This window comes from Suricata suricatta, chromosome 4 (genome assembly GCF_006229205.1).
Source record: "Suricata suricatta isolate VVHF042 chromosome 4, meerkat_22Aug2017_6uvM2_HiC, whole genome shotgun sequence".
NCBI lineage: Eukaryota > Metazoa > Chordata > Mammalia > Carnivora > Herpestidae > Suricata > Suricata suricatta.
This window is the reverse complement of record NC_043703.1, coordinates 24,954,418-24,973,140: the sequence shown is the minus strand read 5'-3', so window position 1 is coordinate 24,973,140 and position 18,723 is coordinate 24,954,418. Positions and strand designations below refer to the sequence as shown.

General features: G+C 32.9%; 1 pseudogene; it reads left to right on the top strand.

The window, feature by feature from the left end:
• Positions 1 to 16,980: 16,980 nt before the first annotated feature.
• Positions 16,981 to 17,765, top strand: LOC115290469 (annotated as a pseudogene).
• Positions 17,766 to 18,723: the final 958 nt, after the last annotated feature.

Here is an 18,723-nt window from a genome sequence, read left to right as displayed (position 1 = left end):
AGATGTTTTAGACTTATTTGCTGGTAATTCTTAGACATAATATAAACACATTTTCTATGGTATTTATTTTCTTGCCAGTTTTTCGGTACTGTAACACGATAAGTAGGTCATGGACCTCCTTTAACTCACATTTTATTTTTTAATGCTTTTTTAATGTCATGATAATCTGTTAGCAGTCTACTATTTGGAGCTAAAATGTATTAACTTTACTAGAAAAGAATCTAAAACAGAAAAGACAGGGCAACATAAGTAACTTTTTCTTTCTTTCCTGACACTGTTTTGTTCAAGTCATTTTGCACTACTGTTTTTGGTGATTGTTGATTGAAGACATTGTTTAAAGTAGAGAATTAAAGATTTAATCTTAAAAATGCAGTATTTTTACTTAAAACATAAATTTAAGATTTTTTGTTTCAAATTGAACTCAGTAATTTTTATATATTTTTATGACTTGATTTTATCATATTTTTAAGTTTTCATTCTAATTACAGTGGGGTAACATACATTATTATATTAGTTTGCGTCTACAGCCTAGTGATTCAACAATGCTGTGCATCACCTGGCTCTCATCAAGACAAATGCATTCCCTAATCTCTCCCACCCATTTAACATAGCTCCTCCTCCCCTCTGGTAACCTCTCAGTTTCTTCTCTATAAGAGTCTGTTTCCTGGTTTCTCTCTCTTTTTTTCCCTTTTCCTCATTTGTTTTGTTTCTTAATTTCCACACAGGAGTGAAATCATGTAGTATCTTTCTCTGACTGACTTATTTCACTTAGCATATTACTAATTCCATCCATGTCATTGCAAATTGCAAGATTTTATTATTTTTTTAATCACTGAATCGTATTCTATTGTATGTATACATATATACATACCACCTCTTCTTTATCCATGCATCAGCCAATGGATACTTGGGCTGCTTCCATAATTTGGCTATTATAAATAATATTGCTATAAACATGAATTAGCGTTTTTGAATTCTTTGGGTAAATACCTAGGAGTGTGCTTGCTGGATCTTAGGGTAGATTTCTAACTTTTTGAGGAACCTGCATGTTTTCCACAGTGCCTGCACCAGTTTGTATTCCCACCAACAGTGTGCAAGGGTTCCTTTTCTTCTACATCCTTCCCAGGACCAGCCATTTTTTGTATTGTTGATTTTAGTCATTCTAAGGTGTGAGGTGATAATCTCATTGTATTTGATTTGCATTTCCCTGATGGTGATGATGAATATCATTTCATGTGTCTGTTGGTCATCTGTATGCTGTTTTTGGAGAAATATCTGTTCTTGTCTTCTACCCATTTACTAATTAGATTATTTGGGTTTTTTTGGGGGATATTGAGTTTTATGAATTCTTTATGTATTTTTGGATACTAACTCTTCTATCAGATATGTCCTTTGAAAATATCTTCTCCCATCCTGTAAGTTGCCTTTAGTTGCTTGATTGTTTCCTTTGTCCTGCAGGAACTTTTTATTTTAATGTAGTCCCTATAGTTTATTTTTGCTTTTGTTTCCCTTACCTCAGTAGATGTATCTAGAAAAAGTTTCTATGGTTGTTGTCAGAGACATTACTGCCTGTATTTTCTTCTGGGATTTTTATGGCCTCTTGTCCCACATTTAGGTGTTTAATCCATTTTGAATTTCTTTTTGCATATGGTTGTGTAATTGGTCCAGTTTTTCTTTTCTTTTCTTTTTTATTTTTCTTTTTTTTTTCCTTTGATGTTGCTGTCCAGTTTTACCAAAACTACTGGTTGTATAGACAGTCTTTTTTCCACTGGATATTCTTTCCTGCTTTTTCAAGATTATTTGATCATATAGTTATGGATTTTCTATTCTTTTCTATTATTTTGTGTGTCTGTTTTTGTGCCAGTACCATACTTGTTTGATTACTACAGGTTTGCATTATAACTTGAAGTCCAGAATTGTGATGCCTCCAACTTTTCTTCTCTTCTTCAAGATTGCTTTGGCCATTGGAGGTCTTTTGTGGTTACATACAAATTTTAGGATTGTTCTAGTTCTGTGATACATGCTGTTGGTATTTTGATAAGGGTGGCATTAAACATGTAGATGGCTTTGGGTAGTATAGACATTTTAATAATATTTATTCTTTCAGTCCAAGAGCATGGAATATCTTTCCATTTCTTTGGAACTCTTCAGCTTCTTTGATCAGTGTTTTATACTTTTCAGAGTACAGTTCTTTCACCTCTTTGGTTAGATTTATTCCTAGGTATTATTTCTGTTGCAATTATAAATGGGATAGTCTTCTTAATAACTCTTTTTATTGTTTCATTATTGTGTAAAGAAATGCAACATTTTTCTGTACATTGATTTTGTATCCTGTGCCGTTACTGAATTTGTTTATTAGCTCTGGCAGTTTTTTGTTGGTCCTTATGGTTTTCTATATATAATATCATGTTATCTGCAATTACTGAAAGCTTCACTTTTCCTTACAGTTTGGATGCCTTTTACTTTAGACAGAAAAAGCTGTCTGAATGCTCTGACTAGGACTCCTAGTACTATGTTTAATAAAAGTAGTAATAGTGGACATCTTGTCTTGCTCCTGTCCTTATGGGAAAAACTTTATATTTCCCCCTATTGAGGCTATGGGTTTTTCATACAGAGACTTATTATGGTGACATATGTTCCCTCTAAACCTCCTTTTTGGGGATTTTTATCAGGAATGGATGTGTACTTTGTCAAACACTTTTTTTTTGTACCAATTGAAGTGAATATATGGTTCTTATTCTTTCTATTATTGATGTGATGTATCATATTGAAAGATTTAAGAATATTGAATGACCCTTGCAACCCAGGAATAAATCCTACTTGATTCTGGTGTATGATTTTTCAATGTATTTAGGGATTAATTTTGCTAATATTTTATTGAGGATTTTTGCATCTATATTCATCACAGATATTGGCCTGTATTTCTGTTTTTCAGTGATGTTTTTCTCTATTTTTGGTATCAGGATAATGCTAGCCTCAAGAATATATTTGGAACTTTTCCTTCCTCTTCTATTTTTTGGAGTAGTTTGAGAAGAATAGGTGTTAAATCTTCTTTAAATGTTGGGTAGAATTCACCTGTGAAACCATCTGGTTGTGGACTTTCACTTGTTGGGAGTTTTTTGCTGCTAAGAAGCTGCTCAAATTTTCTATTTCTTCCTGTTTCAATTTTTGAAGGTAATAGGAATTTATCCACTTCTAGGTTGCTCAATTTGTTGGCATATAATTGTTCATAATTTTCTTTTATAGACATTTGTAATTCTGTGGTGTTATTTCTCCTCTATCATTTGTGATTTTACTTATTTGGGTTCTCTCTGTCTCTCTGTCTCTCTTTCTCTCATCTTTCACTCTTATAAGTCTGACTAAAGATTTATCAATTTTTTTGTTTTTTTCCAAAGAACTACCTGGTTCCACTGATCTCTTTTATTGATGTTTTTAGTTACTATATTATTTATTTATGTTTTGATCTTTATTATTTCTTTCCTTCTGCTGGTTTTACATTTCATTTGTTGTTCACCACCCCCACATCCCCCACCCAGCTCCTTTAGTGTAAGATTAAGTTATTTATTTGAGATTTCTCTTGCTTCTTGAAATAGGCCTCTGTTGCCATATACTTCCCTCTCAGAACTGATTTTGCTACATTTGAAAGGTTTTGGACCATTGTGTTTTCAATTTCATTTGTTTCCCTGTACTTTCTGATTTCTTCTTTGATTTCCTGGATGACCCATTATTGTTGAGTAGCACGTTAATTAACCTCCATGTCTTTGTGGTCTTTCTTGATTTTTTCTTGTGGTTGACATAGTTTCGCTGCTTTTCTCTGGTTTTCTCCTGGCATTGTGTAAACTGTCATTTTTATGTCGCCTGTCCATGCAGGCTGCTATCTCTTTAAGGGCAGTGACTCAGTTATTATTGACCCCCCAGGCTGGCCCAGTGCTGAGCCAGCTGATTTTTAAAGTTTCCGGGCTCCAAATCCCACTGTTTTTTTACAAACTCACAGATTTCAGCCCCTCTCATTTTAAAAGTCAAACCTTCTGGGGATTAGTCTTCTCCATCTAAGCCCGTGATGCAAGGGCCCTTTCTCTGCCCTCTGCACTCGTTATCTCCCTCCTCCTGCACGCAGCCTCCCTCTGACTTTCTGACCTTCTGCACTTTTCAAATGGAGCTTCTTTTCTATATCTAGTTGTGGAGTTTGTTTGACCAGTCTTTGGATTGCTCTTCAGTTTATTGATTTGACTGTGGATGATATCTAGTTGTAAACATGGGACAGAGTGACTCAGAGTCCTCCCACTCCATCATCTTCCCAAACTCCTTGATCATGTCTTTCCAAAATATATATTATTTTTCTAGAAATATTGTTATATATATTAATATCTTGTAAATAAAATAAGTACAACTGGATTAAGTAAATTTGGAGTAAAACACCAACAGTTCTTGATAGGTGCATAAATATGTATAGAAATATGTATAAATATGCTAGATATTTAAATATGAATCATGAGTATTTAGCAGGCTTAAAAGGGGCTAGAATATATATAGTTAATCTACTGATTCTGTGCAAAGTTTAAACAGAATGAAAAGAACACTTACTTTAGTAAGAAACATATTGGACAGCTATAATTTTCCAGAACTTATTGGGGACAGAAAAACTCTTTGCACTACTACAATACAGCAGACACCTAGTAGATGAATATACATATGCAATATGCAGCAAATATTGTTTATCTGTGCAGATAAGACAAATATTTCATGTAGGTGTGAAGCCTTCTTTCAAAAAAAACATAAACCAAAAAACACTGAAAGATCAAAATAATTTCTTATTTACACTTTGTAGATGTTCCATGATAATTTAGTAGTTTTATTAACACAAAGCAATTAAAGTTGATCAAAAGAGATATTTTGTGATAAAACAAATTTTTGTCTAAACTTGCAAAAATTAAATACATTGATGCTTACATGGTTAAATATATTTAAAAATTAAATTTTACACATTTCATTCAGAGTTCAAGGTAGTATTTACCTTGATACATTCTATGAAATAGTAAGCAAATAATTTAATAATGTGACCTCTTTCCTTATCATAATCACAGTTTATGTGCACTCACTATTTAATTCTGGAAGGCTAAACTGAAATCATTTGTAAATTAATTTTGATAAAACTAGACCCTGTGAGCCAAAGATTTTCTCTTATAATAAAATAAAGTACATTTGGAAGAACTGAGTTCCTCCTAAGTTTATTTTAGCACTTTGAACAATCTAGAATTCCACATTATGGGAGAGTAGGATCCTGGGATATTCAGATAAAACCTATTGAAACAGCTGAATCACCTGAGTTCAATGAGTATAGAGTATGCCATCAAGACATAAAAACCTTTCGTATTGGTCAAATGTACATCTTTTTTTAGATATGAGGAAATTGGGGAATAAGGTGAAAAATATCACATCAAAAAACTTGACTTTGTACTTTGTTTTCATTAATTAATTTATTTATTTCCTTCCTTCTTTCCTTCCTTCCTGCCTTATCTATATTTTTTTAGGTTTTTAAAAGTGATTCTTACATTCTTTATAGAAGATAAAGAAACTGTATTACTTTGAACAGCATGGGACCTTCAACTAAATCCAGAGTATTAAGATCAATCAGTTAATATTTAATAACCATACCCAATTTACACTGTATTATTAAGAAACATAATAATTTAAATAATAAAAAAGACCCAGTGTCTAGGAAACTTAGACACATTTCTCTGCAAAGGAATATTCCAGATAAAATGATTAAATATTCACTATTCCTGCCCAGCTTTTTATCATAAGTAAAACCTAACTTCTGATTTGAAGTTCTGATTTTAATAAAATTGCAATAATGCAGGGAATTCATAATAAAACAAATGAAAACATAGGGAAGAATTTTCAGTGAAGAAAATTCCATTATTATGAGTTGTAAATTTTACTTTTTTACTAAGTACTTATATCTATAAGTATTCATGATATAAACCATTTTTAAAAGGTAGACAAAATGCCATGGACTGTTTCTTGTTCCAATTTCATCTGAATACAGACTAGATCTACTCAAGCTATTTTCTTGAGATTTCTTGTAGTAAAGTTGCCAGATTTAGCAAATAAAAATACAGAAACCCAGTTAAATTTTAATTTCATTCATTTAACTAGTCTTCATTTCCTTTCCTTTCCTTTTTTTCTCTTTTCTTTTCTTTTTTCTTTCCTTTCCTTTCCTTTCCTTTCTCCTTCCTTCTTTCCTTCCTTCCCTCCTTCCTTCCCTCCTTCCTTCCTTCCTTCCTTCCTTCCTTCCTTCCTTCCTTCCTTCCTTCCTTCCTTCCTTCCATTAGTATAAATATACCCATGTAGTAGTTGGGACTTACCCATCTAAAAATGTATATATTGTTTATTTGAGCTTCAAATTTAATTGGACTTCTCATATTTTATCTGACAACCCTACATGAAAGACCTCAGATCAGATTTGTTCAGATTGTGTTGAATTGAGGTTTTGTGTACTGTAATGCCTTTTAGTTACTTTAAAGATGAAGAATGTTTTGTTCACAAGATTCTTTGGTGTTACCAATTGTTCTGGTATGGTTAATAGCAGTATTCTTTTATTCTCAAAAATGCCCTATGATGAACATGTTATAAATTTTGTGTGATTTGATACAAGGTAAGACTATTTTGAATTTCTCCTGCTCTTACAAACATTGTTTGTTTTCCTATTTTTACTACTAGAAATATGGACATTAACACAAAACAGATTTAAGAACCTCTGTGCTCTGCAGAATATATTTATGTAAAATAAAAGTTATAAAACATAAAACTGGAAACATAATTTTTAGTAGAAGTTGTCTGTTACCTGAGGAAAAAAAGACCGAAATACAGGTATTTGTGAGCAGGAAAATCGCTGCAGTATTACCAGCAGGATCAGTTCACACCCTGTTGAGTTCCCAGTCAATAACAAGAAATTCACTTTAGTATTTTTCTTCCGAAAATCAGACTCATGAAGATGAGATACTAGTAAAAGGGAAAAAAAAACCAATTTTTTTGCCACAGCAAAATGGAATAATTGTCTGGGCTTTTGTACTTGAACAGTGAAGACTTTAATTTTGTTTTTATTATTTTTCCCCCTCAGGACCTCATTATCTTGTCTGAATTGTGTTCATGAAAATACTTGATTACATTTCTGATTTGACTGCCCTAATGTTTAGGTCCTGGCTCTTCAGCATGACTTTTTGTTTTCCTTATTGCTGGATTAAGCTTCCTGGAATGGATAGAAAACACCCAATAGCTGAAAAGAGAGAAAGAGGGAGAAAACAAAAAAAGTGGAGTAGTAGGGGTGAGGGCTGGGAGGGAGACAGAGAGAGAGAAAGGGAGAGAGAAAATTCCCTACACTGATTCTTGTTGTACTTAACTCTCTTCTCACCTTTAAAATATAACATTCTCGACAGTTTGAGTGGTTTCCATTTTTATATAGTATAAATTACACTGGGATAAACATTGTCAGGCTTATGGCATTTTTTAATATTTTGGATTATTTCCTTAGGATAGATTCCCAGAAGTAGAATTACTAGGTTAAAGGGTATGAACATTTTTATGACTCTTGAAATACATTGTCAAATTGCTTTCCAAATAAAGGTTGTATCAATTTACAATGCCACCAGGAATACAGGAAAGTGCTCTTCTCATAATAGCCTCACAGGTATTGATATCATAGAATTTCTAGATTTGCAAATTTTGTGGACAAGAATGTAGTGCCTCATATTAATAGACATCTCTTGGTGGTTTTTTTGGTTTTTTTTAAGGAAACATTGTTATGAATAACTTGGAATTTCAAACATGTTATTTAACTGTCTATACTGATTTGATAATTTTATAAGCTTAAACAGAATTATATGTGATTATATTAAACCTTATACTGCAAAAAAAATATATATAGCATTCTCTATGGTAATAACTATATTTAAGTTACCCTCTCCCCTAATTATCTCTCTGCCTGCCTCTCTCTCTCTCTCTCTCTCCCCTGAAGTTTTTCCATACAAATATAGACTTATCAAGTCTGTATTTCACATGAAAGAACTCTCTCTCCCATATCCATTCTAGCCTTTGTTTCATCTGTGCATTGTAACTTCTTCCTCCAAATTTACTCACCCTCTACTTTGATTTCTGTCAGTAACTGTCACCACAACCAATTGTCAAACCTGATCAATACTGCCATGATGATTCCCTACATATGTAAATCCAAACTACTGTGATCTTGCACATTCTCCTTCCTCTTTCTTCACAGCCCGCAACCTTCTCTTTCCGGTATCACCCATGTAGCTTTCCATCTGGTCTATCTATCTTGTTCTCCTCATTCCATCCTCCTTTGTTGTTGTTGTTCTGTTTTGTTTTTCAAAATATATAACTGTTGCAACTCTCCCGGACATAGTAAAAGGCATGGAAAGACTCTAAACCTAGATTAAGTTAACTGCTGTCAATAAGTTTGCTATGTTTACTGAAAGAACTTCTGGTGTCTTGGATTTTTCTCCTCCTTTGCTTCAGACAATCATGATGAAATATGTATATCTGAGCCTTTGTGATTAAGTGGCAGAAGGAATAGAGGAGAAGAACTGAATGAAAATGGTGTAGGGCTGGAAGGGGAAATTTAAGGAAAGGTGAAGAAAAGTGCAATACCCTCCCATAATGAAGAGGGAAGTGAAGGAAAGTGTGCTCCTCATATTGTATCTAAGAAGCACAGATTAACAAGTAGAATTTGTTTCAATTTACTTTTAAAAAAATTTAATGTTTATTTATTTGAGATAGAGGAGAGAGAGAATGAGAGGGGGACGGAGGGAGGAAGGGAGAGAGAGAGAGAGAGAGAGAGAGAGAGAGAGAGAGAGAAAGAGAAAGAATGCCAAACAGGCTTTGTACTGACAGCACAGAGCCCTACAAGGGGCTTGATCCAATGGCCCTGATGCTTAACTGACTGAGCCAACCAGGCGTCCCTCAATTTACTTTTAATTGTTGCATGACTCCCTTAGCTGTATATTTGATATGAATTATATATATTGTGCAAATAACAGGTCAGCTCATAGCAGACTAAATGCAACATATATTATGCTTAGGTTGTCTGAAATTTTATATTTTCACTCAATAATTTGCAAACTATATTTAATACCTTTATTTATTATCTGATATTCATCCTCTTGAGAATCATTAAAGTGTACACGCCTATGAAAAGACTGTCCTTCAATTATTATCTTGGAGAGTATTGCCTTCCCTATTCTAAGTCAATAATAAAGCTAGAACAAAATAATATTCTTATTTTCCTTTTCTTTTCTCTTTAGTTCTTTTGTACACACCGTGGTAAGTCCGTTTTGTCCCATAAGAATCTTGTTTCTAATGGATATAAACTAGCGATCTTACAGTGCTTCATTTTCAAATAATCAATGTATGCTTTGAAATGGGTTTCTCACTATTAATATGAGTTTTGAATATATGATGCTACATAGTAGGTAATAGCAAACTTATTTATGCCTTTTAAAAAATATTTTTGTTAGAACTTAAGAAAATAACAGGGGTGCCTGGGCAGTCCAGTTGGTTGGGCATCCAGTTATTGATTTTGGCTCGCGGTCATGGGATCAAGCCCCACATGGAGCTCGGGTCTTCAGAAACTTCATAAATGAGCTCTTAGAACAGGAAAGAAAAAATGATTTTGTTTTACCCTCTTTCCTCACCTCCTTTTCTCATATATGATGCCCTATGTTATTTCAGAAACAAAATAAAGCATATCTTTAAAATCTTTAAACAATAAAATTAGATTAAAAAATTATAAATTGAATAAAATAAATAATAGTGTAATAAAATATTTTCACTAGTTGTATTAACAACATTCCCATACCTTTTTTTAAACAAAAATTTGATTTCATGTTTTTATTGCCCTATACAGTAATATATATGCATTGATATCTGATTCACAATATTTATGAAATAATAATAAATTAAGTCTTAAGTGTAAAAATATAACTATTTTTGTTATTGTGTACTGAGAGTTTTCTCTCGAGTGTCTCTCCCTCTCTTTCCCTGTGATTTTTATAATTCTTGAGCTCTTTCTCTCTCTGTCTCTCACATGCACACACACACACACACACACAAATATTCAATATATGAATGAAGGTAAATGTTGAAAAAAACATGGTGAATGACTGAGAAAAAAGATAAGTAAATATGATGAGTTTGGGAAAGAAGAAAGGCAGAGTGAGGACCATGTAATATTTTAAGATCAGAGGAGGAAGAATGGCAGATTTCTGAAAAAATAATTTTACCATGATGGCATTCAAAGAATGAATTTGAAAGGACAGAGATACAAACAAAAGTTTTCTCTCTTTTTTTTAAGGATAAAATGGAATGAACAAAGATTCCTGATAATAGTGGATGAAATGAAAAGGCTGACGTGGTTGCTAAGGAAGAGAGAAGGTAAGAGAGTAAGCGCATGATGCTGAGAAAGCATGAGCGGTCATTTTAGGCTGGACTTGTGTATCCTGTAAGGGTTTCCGTCTGAACAGTATTCGCAGGCTATACACATGGGAGATGCAGTTTCATTCAGCCGCGCTGCGGAGAAATGGCTGACACGGGATAACGGGTGCTGCAGCAGCAGGTTGGTCTAACCTCGCGATAGACTGACTAGAATTGGGCCTTCATCCATTCCATTTTGTAGCAGATGTCTATGGCGCATGTGATGAACCTAAGACTCTTTGCTCATTCATCATGGGTTTACCCATTTTAGCTTTTTGCATATCATTATTTTTGCCTTAAGGCTATAATGATGCATTTTAATTATATATTTTAACTGATGTGAAATTCATAAGGCATTTTTCCTACTGACAGAATGCAAATATATTGTAGAAATAACTCCCATTTTGAATGGTTGAAGTTAGAAAATTGCAACAGGAATAAGGAACTAAGTAGGATTTTGTCACTTGGAGTACAGTAGTATTTGAGTAGTACAAAGTAGTAAGCAACCCCAAGCAGCTCTACTAAGTGTGGAATATTCATATAGACATTTAGGTAGTAGGGTAAATAATATGTCTTTCATCATTCTTGTAGAAAAAATAGCCCTCTCAGTAATGGTATCTGATATTGTATTGACAGTGGATATATCTATTTATTTTTAAATGAAATAGATTGAAGATAATTCATCTCATTTATACACAAAAATTACTTCACAAGACATTTTTCTGAGAACAGATATTGATGGTGGCAATGAAGAGGAAAGTATTTGAGGGACCCCTCGGAGGAATAAAAAGTGATATAGTATTTAAAAATTAAAAAGGAAGGAACTGGGATCTTTATATTAAAAGATAAAAATATATTATAATAATAAAGTATCTTTCTTCACCTCAAAATGTAGTGCATAACTAAGTGGACATTGCTTCATTAGTACTACAGGATTGAAAGTTGGATTTTCCCCGATGGTCTTAATTTTCATTACCTCCTTCCCTAAGGTGTTTTTTGTAGCAGCATACTTTTGACTTAGTATGTTTATTTTAGAGTGAAGAGGAAATATGACTTTGTATAAGTTAATTTCTCATTCATACCACAGTGAAAAGTTTGGTTGGTTCTCTGAGGCTTTCTCAGGAAGGTGAGTTCCTCCTGTTATGTGACTCTGCTTCTATTTCATAGACTGAAAAAGAGACAGAACACAGTAGGCACACAGACTCTAATTATCCAAGCCTGTAAGTGACTTAAGTCCCTCTGCTCTTATTCTTTTGGACAATTTCAATTATATGGATTTTCTAAACTACATGAGAGACTGGAGAATATTTTTATTAGCTTAAGAAGAGGCAATGAAAGTTTATCTAACATTTAGCAATACTTCCTTCCCTCTGTTACACAACGTTTTATATATTAGCCTCCACCCATATAGTATGATAAATGTGCATATTATTGAAATGCAAGTGGAGTTAACATTGTAAAGAACTCCAGTGTAAAGCAGTCTTAACGTCTTCATCTTCACAACCTGTTCTGAGAGATCTTCTGTTATCTTCTCTTTCTGTACTGTTAACGTGTATGATGGTAATCAGAACCCACTTAACATTCCTTAGGTCTAAATTTGTTAGACTTGGGGAGCCTGGGTGGGTCAGTCAGTTGAGCGTCCAGCTTCAGCTCAGGTCATGATCTCACGGTTCATGAGTTCGAGCCCCACGTCGGGCTCTGTGCTGACAGCTAGCTCAGAGCCTGGAGCCTGCTTCAGTTTCTGTCTCCCTCTCTCTCTCTGACCCTTCCCTGCTCGCACTGTCTCCCTCTGTCTCTCAAAAAAAATAAATAAAACACATAAAAACAATTAAAAAATTTGTTAGACTTGTTGACCTTTGTATTTTATCTAGCACAAAAAGCTGAAAAGTGAATCTTGAGAAAGAAGTAGATCTTGTGTATCAGGTAGAGAAGTGGGGAAAAAGATATTCAAAGGTAGTGAAATCAGAGGTTGTTCTCATGTTAAGTGCAAAAGGCCAGAAGAGCAAAACAAAGTAGTCAAAATTTCCAGATATGGAGAAGGTGCCTAATTCTGGACCAACTTTACTTTGGTTTTTTTTGTTTGTTTGTTTGTTTTGTTTTTTTATATTTGTGGGCCAACTTTACTTTGGATTCCTGATAACTAAGTAAAGCATCTAAATCATTGTTCAACTTGAGAGATCATTGGGACATGAGCAGTATGTTTTAGCCCTTATTTTAAAAAGTGCTTATTCTAATTCTTCTGCATGTGTGTTATGCATGTTATTCCTTTCTAAATTAACACTTTCACAGCAGTATTCTATCTGAACCATTAAATTTTAAAATGATAAGAGCACCCATTTGGAAATGTGTAACTGTAAGAAGAAAATCTATGATTAATGCATTTTATATTTGTGAAACAGTAGATCCTCAGAGTAGTCCCACTCTCCGGTTTGAGTCAAAGCTTAGAAGCTTGAGTCTCATCACAGTTAAATGCATGAAAATAAATAGTAAAGATGGTCTTAGAGCATATTCCTTCACAGTCTAAAGATTTTTCTTCAATATCATTATGTTGCTATATGCATATATTTTTATAGGAGAGCTTTTAAAATTGCATTTAGTTTTACTAATAAACACACATATTGTATGTTTGTGCATTCAGTCTTAAAATGTACTAATATTTAAATCTCAGTGTTTCTGAAATAAACAGGAAGCTCGTGATAACTGGGATGGTGTTATTTCTAGAGCAACATAAACTTCTATGGTTCATTTCTAATAGCATAATTGAGAATTCCTTTCTTCAGTATTTTATAAACAATCATAAATGTAAGTGGTCTGGAAATTAGCAATGGCATCATAATGTTAGGTATAAGCAAAGGTGAACTTACCGGCCAGCCTTAGTTAAGATGCTCCAATATTTCCATCAAATGCATAACGTGTATATGTAGAAGCATGAATGAATAAGAGAGTAAAAGTGAAAGAAGAGAAAGGTTAACAGGAAAATATTTAGCTAAAAGCATTATAACAAATGAAAAAATGATACATAAATACATACACATACATATGATTTTTACTATTCATGACTCTTCTAGTTATGTCTAATTTTCCAATATTTTATCAAGCATTTCTGAAGGATTTTCATTTTTACAGTTAGAATTGGCATGAAACTTCTGATACATGAATTTCAATAACTTTTAAATATTTCTAAACACAAAGATTTATTCTAATTCTTGAAATTTCCTAAAATATGTGTTTTGAGGGATGTTGAAGAAGAAAACAGCAATAGGATCATGTTTTTCTTAAAATATGCCAATAAGACTTAGATAAAACTATTCACATTATAAATATGAATCAACATTCTATCTTTAGGTATTCCCTTTTCACTTCACAGGACGATCCCATAAAAAGAACTATCTGCAGAATTCAGTGATTCTGTCACCCAATCTGATGTAACCTTTTAATGAGCATTTCAAATTATAGCCATGAATCTTGTAGCTTCTTATAGGTAATCGTTTTCATTTATAATTACACCCAAGATGTATTTTGGGGGAAAAAATGATTAAAAAGTGTGCATTTGTCCTCACTTCCTCCCTTTTCTATATGTTATGCAAACTTTTTTATATTTTAATTTCTGATAGGCTGCTTTTTCACCTTTTGTTTCTTTCCTAGAGTTCCATCTGTTTTTGGTTATACTAGGGCTGTAGTACTATGGTTGTTGTAAAAAGGATTCTGAGAGTAGCTTGGTCCTGAATTTAATCTAAAGCAAGGATTAGAATCTCAGATGATACTTAATAATTAGGTGACCTAATCAAATTAATTATCTAATCTGAGGTAGAACACCTTAATTTTGATATTATCAACATGATATTTATTTGTTATATAGTTGGTCCTGATAAAGAGTGATGTATAAATAGCCAAGGCCATTACCATCTATGTATTACAGTGAAATATATTAACCATGTATTAACATAATCATCACAAGAATAGATTCTTTTGATTGTTCTGAAGGAGATTTGCAGAATTATGAAAAAGTGAAATGAAAATAAAAAGTTAATTGAGTAGTGGCCAAAATGTAGATGTGAAGCTATGATATCAAGTTGTGAAAAACAAAAGAGGAAATTATCATGAAGGAAAGATAATTGTTTCAAATAGTGGTAAACCATCAGACTTTATGAGAATTACAAAGTTCCCTTTGGACTGAAAACTGGAGATCACTGGTGACAATAGAGTAGAAATATTTTATTGGAACAGTAGGCCATAGGTACAGATCAGATTGGACTGAAGAGTGGAAAAGAATTCCAGTTTCCCATAAGGGAGGACTTAAAGCAATGAAAATAGTGGATAAAATATAAATCAACTACAGAAACAAAACGTCATTTTAAAATACTAGTGAACAGAAGTGAGTGTCAAAAATATAATTTTTATTGAGATGCTATAACTGGAAAGGCAGTTATAATACCACACTAAAGCACTAATACAAGGTTAGAGAAATACTGAAAGTAATAGGAAGAAAAAATATACATACAAATGAAACTTTCCCAAAGCAAACTGGTATAGCTATAGTTATATATGGAAAAAAGATATATATATATATGTATATATATATATATATATATATATATATATACACATACACACACACACACACACACACACATATAAAGCTATACCAGACAAAATGTGTATTTTATAATAGTCAAAAATCCAATGAATATATCCAACAATGATGCAATGCTATAAAAATATGCACCTAATTAACATACCTAAATTTCAAAAAGAAAACTTGAAAGAAATAGAAAGAAAAAGACAAGTTCAGATACACGACTATGAGATTTTAATAAATCTCACCCAGTAAGTAATTGTACATATAAACAGATAACCACAAAGCACATAGATTTGAAACACACGACTAACAACATTGATCTAAAGGATGCATATTCAGTACTATACCAAAAAAAGCAAGATAACGTGTTCACAGAAGTTCATATGGAACAGTACACAAATTGATTGTTCTTTGGACTATAAAATAAGTCTTAACAAATACCATAGGACAGACTGAAATAATGAAAATATGTTCTCTCAGCAGAGTGGAATTAAGTGAGAAATCAAGACTTAACAGACACTTAATATCCCCATTTGAACTCCCAGACTAGCATTTCAATAACAACTTTATGACAATGAGCTCCCATAATAATATTTCATGAACATTATGATAATAAATTTGGAATTTTAGATGAAATGGAAGTCACTGAAAAAACTGATAAAAATAGAAAATATAGTCCCATATCTATTAAATAAATTAACATTTTAATTGAAATTATTTCCACAAAGGAAACTCTAGGCTCTTATGAATTTTCTTGTGAACTATCACATACATTTATGAAAGAAATGCATCATGATCACAAAAAATTTACCAGGACATAAAAAAATATAGCAGAAACTTTATTTTATGAGCCAACAGTATCATAATACTAATATGAAACAAAGTCATTACAAAAAATTAATTTTAGGTCAATCCTTATAATTTTGGGGTTCCTGCTGTTTCAGGAACCCTAGTAATATCAATGTAGTTTCATGTTGGGCTACCTTTTAAATTGTTCATAATGCTGGAATATGCAAAGTACTTAATGGCCTGATTCCAGTGACTTTGTCTTTATATGCCTTTTAATGAAATATGGAAGAACAATTTCACATAGATGACATTATGTACCTGTTAGAAACTCTCTGACAAAATACTTTTTTATTTGCTGAAAGTGAATCATGTTGAATGCATGTTAAAAAATGTTCTGGTAACTTACTGACATTGACAATTTTATGAAATTCAATTATCCTTGAATTTTATATGCAATTATATTGCAAATAAAAAAAACCTATATTTTACTTTCCTGAAAGGAGTGTTAAGTACAAATTAGTTACAGCAGGGATTTTGTTTTACAACTCATTACAATCTGCTCAGCTCACTTCCTGGAGAAGTGCCTAAGCTGTTGCTTAAGAATTACACACTTGGAAAATTCTTGTTTGCTATAATAGATACACAAAAGTGTTATAAACCAACAGCACTGAAAATTATTGCAGTGTATTATCTTGTTCTTTTGTCACCTATGGTTTAATTGATGCCTATCATTTGTTTAATTACTGTATTTAAAACATATTTGTAGTTGTCTCTAACCCACATATTATCCTATCCTTTCACTTTTCTGATTCCACATAATGATAATGCTGCTAATAATAAGCTGCCTATTTAGAGTGAGTAATTTTAGAAAGAGAAATTAGACTATAGGTAGATCTGTATATACACTAGAGTTGATTTTAATGCAATGACTAAACAAAAATATAAAGATCTCGTATATAGATTTTAAATGAATATATAAAGTATTCATTTATGTTCACTATATGTCAAACCCTTTTCCTGTTTATATATTTACCAAATAAACTAATAAACAAAAATACACTTATTTGAAAGGCTAGGGTCTCTTTAAAAATAAGCAAAATTGCCCTTTTGGCTCCTTGAGCAGAACCATGGTGGTAGGTAAGAACAAATGCCTTACAAAAGGTGCCAAAAAAGGAGCCAAGAAGAAAGTGGTTAATCCATATTCAAAGAAAGATTGGTATGATGTAAAAGCACCAGCAATGTTTAATGTAAGAAGTATTGGAAAAACACTAGTCACAAGAACTCAAGGAACCCAAACTGGATCTGATGGTTTCCAGGGTCATGTGATTGAAGTAAGCCGTACTGATCTGCACAATGATGAAATTGTATTTAGGATATTCAGGCTGATTACTGAAGATAGATGTTCAGGGAAAAAACTGCCTAACATATACCATGGCATGGATATTACCTAGGAAAAAATGTGTTCCATGGTCAAAAAATGGCAAACCATGATTGAAGCTCATGCTGATCTCAAGACTATTGATAAATATTTGCTTCATCTCTTTTGTGTTGGTTTTAATAAAAAATGCAACAGTCAGATTCGAAAGACCTCTTATGCTCAGCACCAACAGGTCTGCCAAATTCAGAAGAAGATGATGGAAATCATAACCTGAGAGGCAGAGACAAATGACTTGAAAGAAGTGGTCAATAAATTGATTCCAGACAGCATCGGGAAAGGCATAGAGAAAGCTTGTCATTCTATTTATCACTCCATGATGTCTTTGTTAGAAAAGTAAAAAAGCTGGAAAAGCCTAAGTTTGAATTGGAAAAGCTCATGGAGATTCATGGTGATGGTAGTAGTTCTGGGAAAACTACTGGGGATGAGACAGGTGCTAAAGTTGAACAAGCTGATGGATATGAACCACCAGTCTAAGAATCTGCTTAAAAATCAAACATTTAATGGCGAGAAATAAAAAATTTTATTTATGATGTTTAAAAATAAATGAATAGAGGTGCCTTGGTGGCTCAGTCGGTAAGTGGCCAACTTCAGCTCAGGTTGTGATCTCACAGTCTGTGGGTTCGAGCCCCGTGTGGGCCTCTGTGCTGACAGCTCAAAGCCTGGAGCTTGCTTTGGATTCTGTGTCTTCCTCTCTCTCTGACCCTCCCCCGCTCACACTCTGTGTCTCTCTCTCCCAAAAATAAATGAAACATAAATAAATAAATAAATAAATAAATAAATAAATAAATAAAAGTAAAATTGAGTTGGCCAGTTTGGTGTTATTGTGAATTCATTCATATATTGTTCTCATAACTGCATTTTGAGATACAGCAACCAGTGATAAAAGCAGCAGACAATAGTATGCATATTTGTATTATTTAAAAGATAATTCCCAGACAGGGACCCAGCCAAAAAAGAGAACTACAGACCAATATCCTTAATGAATACAGATGCAAAAATACTCAACAAGATACTAGCAAATCGAATTCAACAGCATATAAAAAGAATTATCCATCATGATCAAGTGAGATTCATTCCTGGGTTACAGGGATGGTTCAATATCCACAAATCCAACAATGTGATTCATCACATTAACAAAAGAAAGGATAAAAACCATATGATCCTGTCGATAGATGCAGAAAAAGCATTTGACAAAATAAATACAGCACACTTTCTTAATAAAAACCCTTGAGAAAGTCGGAATAGAAGGAACTTACCTAAACATTATAAGAGCAGTCTATGAAAAACCCACAGCTAATATAATCCTCAATGGGGAAAAACTGAGAGCATTCCCTCTGAGATCAGGAACACGACAGGGGTGCCCACTCTCACCACTGTTGTTCAACATAGTGCTGGAAGTTCTGGCATCAGCAATCAGACAACAAAAAGAAAT